This window comes from Semicossyphus pulcher, unplaced genomic scaffold, assembly GCF_022749685.1.
Source record: "Semicossyphus pulcher isolate SPU_LCO1_2020_fin unplaced genomic scaffold, fSemPul1.0.p SCAF_3, whole genome shotgun sequence".
NCBI classification, from domain to species: domain Eukaryota; kingdom Metazoa; phylum Chordata; class Actinopteri; order Labriformes; family Labridae; genus Semicossyphus; species Semicossyphus pulcher.
The window spans coordinates 33,017,605-33,027,500 of NW_027211704.1; positions in this window are offsets into that span (position 1 = coordinate 33,017,605).

Below are 9,896 nucleotides of genomic sequence, written 5' to 3' on the forward strand. Positions count from 1 at the left end.
GGAGTTTCTGAGAGTTTCATCATCCTGTTGTTGCCTATTCATGCTGGTCCCGGGGTTAACATCACAAAATAAAACACTCCCAGCCATGATTAAAATGTCACATGCCATGAAACCACAACTAAACACACACACAAAGCATGGAGACGCACCACATTGATGAAGAGCCCAGAATAACATCCTCTTCGTCCTCCGTGAAAGCTCTCCAATGATTGAATAAATCCCTTCTTCCTCCAGCCCACAGTCATCCAGCTTTGGGAGGCTCCTGTGTTTAGAGAGCTGGACTCACGCACACTTTCATACACACACTCACACACACACCTTTGTGAGGCTGAGGATTCCCCCACCTTTCATTGCACCACTGTCTTTACTGCAAAGGACACAAAACACAAAACACACCCCAAAGAAAGAAAGAAAAAGGGAGGCAACAGTAAAAACGAAAGTCCATTCATTACTTCATGTAAGGGATTCATATTATTATCCTACCAGCCCGTGTCAACACTCACTACACTTACTGTCAGTGCACTCCCACAGGCCAGAGCTACGTTCACGCCACACTTCCCCACGACTCCGACATTTAGAGTCCTTAAATCTAAGACTTAAGGAAATGTTGCTGACGCTGTTTTATTTTGAAACTCTGGGCTTGTGTTTAGCGTGGAGACGATGATGCAGACACTCGCATGTGACCCTTTTCCTTAAGACACAAATGACACCAGTCTCATGTTTTACCAGTGAATAACTTCCAGCAGGCACTGCTGACCATGTTGTCTAAACTAGCTGCTGTGTTACAGGTACATTTGACAGTATATAATGCTGCTAATGCTCACATGTGCAAGATGCATTTCCGAGTCGAGTGGTGTCGGAATCCTGCGCGGCAGCCTGCCAGAGCCGCTCCTCGTCGTCTCGTCTTGTATTTATTTATCTTTTACCTTTTTCAATTTTCTTCTTGTATAAGTAAGTGAGATCGTTACATTTAACTCATGGACACTTTACATTGTATGTTCAGATTTATCTGAGTTGTTACTTTGTATTGAACTTGTATTTCGTACCGTTACTTTGGAGCGATCTTATCATCTTATCTTATCAGGCCCATGTGGAGCGCCACTGTTTGGTTAAGAGAACCGACCTTGTCTCCTAGAAATGACGTCCACATATTACTCAGCTGCTTCAGTAATTATGTTGTGGTGACAACGTAATCGTTGCCTGGATTATGTTCACAGATTAAATGAAACATTTATGTACCACGCGTGATTCACCCGGACGTGTGTGATTTTGGATTGTGAATGTTGGATGTAGAAAGTGCAGGACTCTCACACCAGAGTCCAGGGTGTCAAATTGGAGTGATTTTTTTACCCACAAAACTACGTTCTATATAATCTTTTCATTAACGTTACTGAAACATAATTCAGTCATAATAAGTTGTATTTGAATGTAATTCTAGGAGACAGGGCTGCTATTAAACAGCACCATTAAATCTGTATTTGGACGGAGAAACAACATGTTAGAATGAAAAGTTGCAGCGTGGATGTGGATGTGGTCTCGGGCTCGGCTGCTGAATGTGTCCCTACAGAGACTTTTGCAAACGTGTGTTTTTACTGTGGTTGATTCACTTACACTGGAGAGATGGGAAATTTCCCAACCTCACAATACATAAGAGTGTGCGTTGCTAGTGAGTCGGTGTAAAGGTATGCGTGTAAGGATGTTTCAGTGTGTGTGTGTAATCATTTTGGAATTAAGCAACTATTATGGTTGAACCAGCTCCAAGCTTGTGTGTGTGTGTGTGTGTGTGTGTGTCCTCCAGGCGATGTGCATTCACTTGCATAGAATGGTCCTATTGTGGTTAATGGTCGTTAGGATGCTCTGTGTGTTTTGTTGTTCCTTCCTCCTCTGCTGTTTCCTGTGTGTGTTTGTGTGTGTGAGAGGACAACAGAGGGACGTGAGGAGACACAGAAGTCATTCAACAATAAGTTTCAAGTGTTTTTATACTTAACCTACATTTACTTGATAATCTCGTCTGTGACGTCACTTTCTTTGTGCTTGTCTTCTACATGAGCTCAAGTTATTCAGATGAAATAAGACAACAGGAAAGTAAGACTTTATTTTTTACAGCCAAATACATTCAGAGGGAAATGCATTGAATATTAAAAGCAGCTCTACTGACTGACAGACGAACAGACAGAGAGCAGACCACCCAGACAGGCTGACATGAGTGTCTCTGTCCCAGAGGACGTGACAGCTGAGCGGAGCAGGGTTTATCTATCCGCTGCCTCACAAGCAGCCAGGACAGCCGGGTCACTGCAGGATGCTCTGACTGAGACTGAAGGTCAGGGCCCAGTGTGGGTCACTGGCCTGGTTCTTGTGGGGCCCCATGGCTGACAACAATGGAGGAGATTAGCTGTGAGATGTTGTGTTGACCATGAGAGACAGTGTTTGGGTCCTACAAGAGGAGTAACTGAGAACAAACTGTTGTTGGTCTAAGAAAGGAGGCACACCGATATTTTACAAGAGCTCTGACTACAGCAGTGTTTGAACTTTGCGTTTGTAGCCACACATCGCTCAAGAGACGGCCGTGTCTGTCTGTCTTAAAATTACATCAGATGTGTGCAGACATTCAGCCCCCGCAGATGATGACTCCTCATGTATTAGGTAATCCTCTGACTTTTCTTCTAACGTATTAAGAGGTTGACATTTGGGGGTTTGGTTAATCATGAAAAATATGGCGTCAAGATTTGTTCCCTCAAACTGTACTAAGTACCTGCAAACCAAAAGACATTCCCATCAACGTCCTCCGCTTCATGTTTACTGCTAATTAGCAAGTGTTAGCGTGCTAATATGCTTAACAGAGAACGTATACCTGCCAAACATGTTTCCCTAGTTGCTGCATCACTAAGTAAATATAGCAGGGATGTAGGCTGCTAGTCGTGTTTAAATAAAGATACAGGGCCTTTTTAAACAGGATATAATATATATTTTTTTTATGAAAAAAGCCACAGAGTCATCTGTCAGCCCACTCTGCAGCATGCTAAATTTATTTGTGACCCTCTACTTGCAGTACGTTTCACACGTGCATGGCTCCGTGGTAAATTTAGCCACTAAATATTCTACTCAAGTAAAAGTACTGTTACTTTGATTACATTTTTACTTAAGTACAAGTAAAATTACCAGTCTGAAAATGAACTCAAGTAAAAGTAGCTTGTTTGAAATTTACTTAATGTAAAAGTTACTTACTTTTTTTAACAACAGGAGGGGGGTCTCTGCTGTGTAGTGCAAAAAGGACAAGAGGATATAAATCTCAAACTAGTTTTTAATAAAAGGAAAATCCTTACAAATTAAAGTGTAATAAAATAAAACATTTAAAACCCTCAGGGAGGTCTAATGTGTTATTTTAGTTGAGACCATAAAACATTTTCAAACAATACAACCATTGAAGGTGGCATAAATTGTGGACTCTGTCGACCATCCTTCTTTTCTTCACCAACAAACACAAACACTGCAAATCTAGTCATCAAAACAGGTCAAGTTGACAAGTGTTGTGACTTACCCTCTCAAACATACAGCTAGAGTAAACATAGACTAAACATAGGCAAATCAAAAAATTCTACGGCATCATATTTGCAAGTGAGAATAGGTTTCATACAGAACACATTCAATATACTCGTAAGCTGCATCATGACTGGTTTGGTTTATCTAGTCCAGAGTGCAAGCGTACAAGTACCAGGAGCTGGTAGAGCAGTGTCGGAGGAGAGGCGGGAAGGCTCGCTGTGGGGTGCAGAGGCTTTGCTGGCCGTGCCTTGTGGTTTAGGGTTTACACCCTGCTTGGCATCACAGGAGCTTCCCGTCAAAGCGCCCTTTTTCCGCATGCTGCATCGTTACAGAAAGAGTTGTACTTGTTATTAACGGGTCTTACCTTTGCCCAAACTTCAACATCGTGATGCAGATTTGTAAGAAGTAAAAATTCAAGCTTTGTCAGGTCTGTCCTCAAGAGGAGAAGAAAACTTTTAAAATGCTCGTTTGTTGAACGGAGGTCGGATCGATCTGATGCATTCGAGGAAGTCGGGAAATCTGAGCGCTGAATGGCTTTCGTGACGCAGCGTCAAGGGAATTCATCTCAAGTTAAGTTTTAGATCTAGAGCAGATTGTTAGCTGTTAGCATGCAGATGTCTGTTTATAGAGATTAATAAGAAGCTAAATCACTGTCAGATCACGCTGATGGGAGCCGGGATGTCATTACGGTGGATTACGTTCCGCCTGCTTTTGCTCTCCTCACCGACTGCTTTTCCTGCATACGCCGCAGCCTGCTGATATGTGATTGGTCAATATTACTGGGACTACAAACGTATGTAGAAGCTGTAAATAGAGATTACTGATGATGTGACCCAGTGCATCCTAAGATGTTTCTTTAAACCAAAACACCACATCAATCCCTAAAATATGAAAGTACAAAAACAATAACACACAAAATGTATCTTTTCATCAATACTACATATATTAATACCAATAACCTAACACCTGTGATGTCTGTACAACTAACATCTTCTTCAGTTTGTCATAAACTTCCTGTGAAGTTTATTTAAACCTGCTTGATGTACTGAAGCCAACATGCTCCAGTTTAGACATGACCTCATTTGTGTACGCAGTCGTTTGACATTTAATTGGACAGCCACACAGTCTCACAGCCAGACCTGAGTCAAACAGTGCTCATGAATCAAGCTGACATCACATCTCCAAATATACAGAAGTAATTTAACACCCATCTATTATCAAAGAAGTATTAGCATAAGAGTGAGCTAATGTGCTTCTGCTCTGAGTCTGATAACAGTGTATTGTAAATGTTGTGATATCAATGTTGCTTCAGAGAGGTTTGGTGCTGCCAAATCAAACAGGCTGATAACCACCTGGTGATATTTATTCACTTTTTATTTGTTATCTGTAGCTGGAAGTTTTCTAAAGAACTTAAACCAGTTTCTTTCCTACTGTCGATATTATGACGCAAGAATTTACGCCCACGTCATGTGTCATTGACTCTTTATAAGCAGCAGAGGTTGCCTCCGAGTTTGACAGTGCAGACAATGCAAAAGTGCCATAAACCTCTTTTTATTGGGCAGCAGGGGGCGCTGTACTGCTTTTGAAAAGAGTCAGATTGTATAGAAGTCTATGAGAAAATTACCCTACTTCTTAAATACAGCTTGATGTTCACTTAGTAAATTATTGTCCTAATTAGAGTGAAACAAACAATAAGTAGGCGTGGCTACTTTGGGGTTGACAAGTCACTACTACTGTTCAGCATTTCGTTCTATAAATACCATTCATATTCGGATAACACCTTTTGTTTGAAGCCTGTTATTTGCTAGCCAAAATTAACATCCCAAGTAATATTACAGATGCATATTGCTAATCAAGCTAGCATTAGCTGATGACTCCTCCATGTATTGTAAATGGTAAATGAACTGTACTTATAGCGCTTTTCTACTCTTTCAACCGCTAGGGCTGGGTGTATAAACTTTCCGATTCGAATCGATTCTCATCTGAATGACCCAATATCGATTAATACACCCAGAGATCGATCTTTAAAAAATGTGTAAAAACGTGTCTGATCACTCATGTTTCTGAGCGCTCCTGAATGCAGCATGACTCAGCGCATCCCTCCAAAACATGGCAGTGAGGGAGACATGCCTGGATTTGTTTACTGCAGCTACTACGGAGACATCAGTGATCGCAGACGGACTCTTTTTATTGTGTGTGCATCAGTGAATATGTAAGTCAGTTTTGCTCTGATGTTTACGTCACTCTCTGTTAGCGTCAGCTTTGGCCGCAAGGGTATTTTTGGCATGTTGTTTCCAGTAGTAGTGACTTGTAGTTGTGACTTGTCAACTCCGAGGTAGTGTGTCTCAGAAATGCGAGTGATCAGACACGTTTTTACATATTTTAATCATTGGTATAATTATGAATCGGTTCGAATTATAAAAATCTATTTTTTAAACCCAGCCCTACTAATGGGTAATTTAATGGTGCCACTCTTTTTAACATCTATGGTTTGAGTGCACTCAGTGACAGTTCAATGCTTTTTCTTTATCTGAAATCTGAAAGTATCTGAAATGGTAGCGGACGACAAGCAGCTGTGAAGAATTACAATGTCATCTTTACACTGATTATTTTTCTTAAAATTACTCTTTTATATTAATTTGTTCACAGTGTTGAGAAATTACAGAAGGCACACACACACACACACACACACACACACACACACACGACCACACCCATCCATCCACAGAACATCTGTTTGTGCTGCTTCTGTATAAGTTGGCACACAAACAGGCCCCTTCCTCACAGCAGCTCTATCAGACTCTATTGTATCATTGTGTTTGTCTAGCCTCCTAATTAATAAGCTCTTATCAGGACTGAGGCAACAATAAAGTATTTCTGCCAGGCCAAACGCTTCCTTCCCCTCCTTGACCATCTGAACAAACCACGGAGCTGGCGCCAAGTGACCCAAACACGGCACGCACACATGACAAAGCGCTTACTCAAAGTATGGCAGTAATATTTCTGTTCGGAGGTTTCAGACAATCACCAAAATGTATAATATTTAAAATTTGTTTAGAATTAAAGCTTAACATTTTTAGCTGCAGAGAGGGATGTGTGGGATGCCTTGCTAAGCCCGCTGCCTATTCCCTGTGGAAGATTCATCTTCGATGCCTGGAAGGGGAACATAAATAGAAACACGATCCTACATGGGTTCATACCAGGTATTGATGCTTGCACATGTTGGATTTGTCAGCTCAGTGTTTGGCCTGCTCGGTGGATCGTCTCGTTCTGGACCGTGAAAATCTGTCTGAGACTTGTTCAGTTGAACTCATATGCCTGTAGTGTTCTACTGAAGACGATGTGGACCAAGCATGAGAGGAAAAATTAAGATGTTGAGGTTTTTTTAAGGTTTGTAGTTTGAGAATTAAGTTGAAATCAAGTTGAACTGAAAATAAGACATTTGGACTTTATTCTAGTAATGCAAAAGGAAAAAAACACTCCTCATTTTTTCCCGTTTATGTCCAGTTCTTATACACTTTTATTTTTTCTTTTTCTTTTAAGGTGTTGTGCTCATTGACGTCTGTTTTGGTTGGAGAAAGACTCGACAAGACGGAGTTTCGTAGTTTGCAGCCAGACAAGAAAGACGAGGAAACTCACCTCTGAAACTGGCCCCACGATTCAGAAATGTGTTTTTTGATTTATTACTTCAGCGTGACGTTTAATCCTGTGCGGAGTCCCTTACACCTCACCTTAAATCTCAGTTAAACGCCTGGGTTGTCATGAAATCACAGGACATGAGGGACACCTGACCCAGATACAGTGACCAGGCAGGACGGCAGGCAGGCAGGAGAACGAAGCAGGTCGCGAGTCAAAAATAGAACAGGCTCAGATTCAACACCAGCGAAAACAAACACATACAATGAACTGGCAGAGAACAAAGACTTGCTATACGCTGCTGAGCTGATGAAGAAAATGAACAACAGGTGTGTGGGCAGGAGAGTCCGGCCTGATAAACAGGTGAAACTAATGAGGCCAATCAAACTGGTGGGAAATATGCAAGGGCAGGAAGTAAAACAAGACATGACACACAAGGGCCAGACCTTCCAAAATAAAACAGGAAGCACTAAAACCAAACTCAGGACTGACAGGATGTATGTGATGTTTTTTAATATCACAACCATAAAGATGGATGACATGACGGCTCCCTAAAAGTGAAGCGAAAACCAAGTTTATAAATAAAACAAGTTTATTTTTAATTAGTTTTTTGATGCTGTAAAAAGGATGATTGACAGCTCTGTTGACAAATCCGTCTCCTGCGGCCGATCAGTTCTGGATTAGCAGACCAGAGGAGGAACGGCACTTTTGTGCACTACTTTAAAATTCATAGATTCTGACACAGAAGATTCTCCCATAGAAGAGGGAGAACGAGTAGATGTAATTTGAACTATTTTAAAGTGGTTATCGCACTTTTTGTGTCAGTCAGGCACAAAATGTTATTCATGACGGAAAGACTATTTTATGTCGATCTTGAAACATGAAGGGAATCTTTGAGCTTCCACTCAAATGATTTTGGGATCAGCAGGACAGATACCCCGCTCGCTAGTGATTGGTCAGGGGGAAAAATTGACGAAGATGAACACGACTTCAGGCTGAAGAAATAAAGTGAAATAAAAGTGGTGGTTCAGCCTGATTATCTAGTTAAACTCGTAAGTCTAAAGACACCATCCTGCCTTAACCAGTACCACTTGTCCCTCCACTGTACTGGATTCTGTGTTTGCACGCACATTCAAAAGAACCACAGTCACAGTTTGCAGCTGTGGTACAGATGTGTGTTTGATTTGTTTACCCGGTTGCACGACTTTGATTCGACCAAAACAGACCAACATGCGTCAGAGTTTCAGATGCACAGTGATGTTCTCTCTACGAGGTTCTTCTAACACGGGAGTCAATCAGAAGGAATGAGGTGAGATAACTGGCACACACTGGTCTCATAAACCAACATTACCATAAACAGTTCACACAGTAACACATACACATTTACAGTCAAACGTCCATCTGCACATTGTGCTTACTTTACAGACTCCAGACGCAGCTACATACTGTCCTTAATTCTTCTGCACACGTTGTTCATCACTGCCTGCTGCCTGCTGGGCTCTGCTTTGTCTATACAAGTATGGAAATAGCAGGCTGATAAACACACACACACACACACATACACAAAGCACACACTGTACGTCTTAACGCATGTATGAAAATGAAAGGCTTTGTCCTCAGGGGAAACGTTTATTTGACTTGCTGCAGGACAATAAAGTTGACATAAAGAACTTTATTGTGGAGGCCATTGTTTCTTCTGTGTAGTTGAATAGGAGGCTGGAGGGTGTGTGTGTGTGTGTGTGTGTGTGTGTGTGTTTACATTTTGAAGTGTGATTTTCCCAGTATTCTCTACATCAATCTGAACATCTGAGAGTTCAAGTTTATTGGGTTAAACACATGCTTGTATTTATACACAGGCTCACTGCTGTTGATGATGCAGCTCACCTTCTTGCTCATGGTCACTACAGGCAGGTGTCAAGGTAATTAACTGTGAAAAAAGTTCCTGAATCCAGACAGAACTAAATGTATTTCCATGAGCAGGAGGAATTGTTACTCAGTGGAGGGGTGGAGGGGTCTTGTCTCACCCTGAAGGGGTTTCTCTCAATAATTGAACATAAAATATTGATTTGGAAATTATTGTTTTAATTTTAAAATGATTATATTTCTGTTGTCCGTTTAAAAATAGTCTGTTACACTCACGATGGGAGCTGCGTCCATAGCAACGGTAAACTCTATAGCCTTCTTAAAACAAGCTAAGCTAGCTGTTTTTACTCGCATTCATCTCACTCACTGTTCTGTTTTATGTTCACTTATGTTTGTAGATCTCTGTGCCTTAGCCTTTAGTTTTTACATTATTTTCCCTTTATTGATTTCTCTCCGCTGTTTTGTTTTTTTCCTCAGTAAACAAAGTGACGTCAAATTTCGACACTTACACGGGTATTATTGAAAACAGAGTTTTTGCCTCCTTTGTTTATAAAAAAAATCCCGTCCACACAAACACGGTGATAAAAAATCCTCATCCAGTCGAAATCGCAAAACACGGAACACAGAAACGCTGTCATTAGAACGCCTCACCAACAGGCGGCGATATAACCCGTTCATGCAAAGAAGAAGAGGAAGAAGAAGAATCGCGGCCAGTCAAAAGTCTGAAAACATCTATCCCGACGCCTTTTTTCCCACAGATGAGTAACTGTACATATATGTGTAAACATGTAAAAAGTCCTGTTAAGCATCACTGTTTTTGTCACGTCCGTCATTTTGCGAGGAATGTTGCCTCATTA